We start from the raw sequence: 2,694 nt of genomic DNA, 5'->3' as shown, positions 1-2,694 counted from the left end.
GCTCCAAGCAGCGCCCATCTGGCAAGTATGCCCAGATCACCTTGGGGTGCTTGGGAAGCAGGTTCAGGCCAGAGAGAAGAGCAAGGGGAGGCGATATAAAAACCTCTGAGTCAGAAGGGCTGTGACGAGTGTGCCTGGCCCTGGTCCCCAGCCCATGCTGTTTTCTTCAGCTCAGGCCTCTGCACATTCAATGTGTCCGCTTGTTTTTCAACCCCTCTGACAGAGCCACACCAGAATTTGCTGTTTCTGACGCAGTCCATGCACAACTGGACAGCGGAAACCATGGTCAGGGGCAGGAGTGTCCAGGGGAGAAGGGAGCCCTCACCCTTACCACACCTGCGGTTCAGCTCCAGCCAGAGGCCCATGCCCTGGGGGCTCCGTCTGCCCCTTCCCCACTCCCTCTTTCCAGAGGCCTCACCTGTCTCCTGCCCCTGGGTTTCAACATCACCTGGAACAAAGGATCGCCCAGGCTTTAGACTCATCCTTCCAGCTTGCACTGAAATACACCCATCGGATGTATAACTCCTCCCCGCTCCCCAGGAACAGAGGCCGCCCCACCCCAACCTCCTCCAAACCAGCAAGTGTCCTGATCACCTTGTCACAAGGCAAGACCTCTGCTTCACCTCTGATTCTTATTTCTCCCCGGAACTGGGGTCCAATCCATCTGCAAGTCCCAAGAGCACAGCCCCGACCCAGGCCCCCTCCGAGCCTCCTGCACCCGCGACCACTATTGCAAACCCAGGTTTCCACCAGGCCCCTCCGAGCCTCTTTCACCTGCCGCCACTACTGCAAACCCAGGTTTCCACCAGGCCCCCTCCAAGCCTCCTGCACCCGAGGCCACTACTGCAAAGCCAGGCTTCCACCATCTTCTCCCTCTGGATCCTGGCCATGGGAGTGGTCAGCAGACAACCTCACTCAGGGTCCTCAGGAAGCCACCTAGCCACCTTCTGCACAGGCACAATCATAATAAAATGAGGATGAGCCTGGGGCCCTCTCCTAGGGAGCCGAGGCCACATCCCACAGATCGCTCAGAACAGGTCCCAACCTAACAGCAGAGAGAGGTCAGTGGCTCACTAGTGCCAGGCATCCCAATCCTCTGTCCCTGCACACACCCTCCTGCCAGCCCCTCTCCACATAGTGACCACAGGGATATGTGTGATGGAGACCTGGAGACCCCACTGGAAAAAGCCCCCAGGGGCCTCCCAGTGCACTTAGTAAGAGTCGACTCCCACAGCTTCCTACCACAGTCTGGCCCTGCCCTTCCAGGCTTCCCCTCCCTTCTGGCTGCCTTTCCGTGCCTCAGATGCTGTCCTTGAGCTCACGGTCCTTCTTCCATCACATCTTCAGAGGCTGGGTCTTTAGTCACCCAAACCCCAGGCCCAAACCCTCCTCCAAGGGTCTTCTCTGACCACTGGCCCCAAATCCCCCACCCTGTATCCCAGTCCCTTTCTGGGTCATTTCACTTTTTCCTTAGCATCTGTCAGCTGGCTCTCTCTGAGGTCAGCTTGCTGGCCATCTAACACACACATCCGGCTTCTTGCCCACCAGCATGAGCTCCTCTAGAAGAGAATCTCTAAGAATCTAGAAGAGAACCTTCCTCTCCTGGCTGCTCTGCATACCCTACCAGGAGCAGAGCGTGGCACAGAGCCAGCAATGGACACTGACTCAGGACATGAGCCTCTCTGTGGACGGCCCTGCTCTTGGCTGTGAGCCTGGGTGTTGATGTTTAGCTGAGAGAGATGGAAAGTAGCCAAATTGATCCAACCAGAATCTGACTGGTGCTCACCACATGCCGTCAGAGGAGAAGAAACTCTGGTTTTCGCACAGAAATGAATGAACTAATATCTTTGTTCATTTGTTAAGTCAATCATAAATTTACTAAATACCATAAACCCGGGACTCTGCTAGTCAATGAGCATGAACTAGCTGTGAACACAGCACACAGCACCCTGAGCAGGTGCCGGCTGTGGACGTAGCACTCAGTACCCTGAGCAGGTGCCGGCTATGGATGTAGCACACAGCACCCTGAGCAGGTGCCGGCTGTGGACATAGCACTCAGTACCCTGAGCAGGTGCCGGCTGTGAACGTAGCACTCAGTACCCTGAGCAGGTGCTGGCTGTGGACGTAGCACTCAGTACCCTGAGCAGGTGCCGGCTATGGATGTAGCACACAGCACCCTGAGCAGGTGCCGGCTGTGGACATAGCACTCAGTACCCTGAGCAGGTGCCGGCTGTGAACATAGCACTCAGTACCCTGAGCAGGTGCCGGCTGTGGACGTAGCACTCAGTACCCTGAGCAGGTGCTGGCTGTGGACGTAGCACTCAGTACCCTGAGCAGGTGCCGGCTGTGGACGTAGCACTCAGAACCCTGCTTTTGTGGAGGGAGAATCCAATGCAATGATGAGTTTTGAGGCTGCTTCTTACAGAGTTCTTTATCTGAGATGTCAATCTCAAATCTCAGGAAAAGAGCTGAGCTCCTGCTTTCTGGAATTGAGAAGGACGGCTTCTGCCACTGGAAATCTCCTGTAAGCGTCGCTGGTGCCACAGAGGTTTCACTGTCACAAGTTCAGAACGCCCGCTCCTGGTGGGCCCCAGAAGGCAGCTGCTCAGCATGGTGGAAGAGAATGGGGCAGGGGTTCTGAGGATGGCAGAGGGAGCAGAGGGTCTGGTCCTGTGCTGTGGACACTGTTTTACA

The sequence above is a fragment of the Rhinopithecus roxellana genome, chromosome 4 (assembly GCF_007565055.1).
Source record: "Rhinopithecus roxellana isolate Shanxi Qingling chromosome 4, ASM756505v1, whole genome shotgun sequence".
Lineage (NCBI taxonomy): Eukaryota > Metazoa > Chordata > Mammalia > Primates > Cercopithecidae > Rhinopithecus > Rhinopithecus roxellana.
This window is presented reverse-complemented; position numbering follows the sequence as displayed.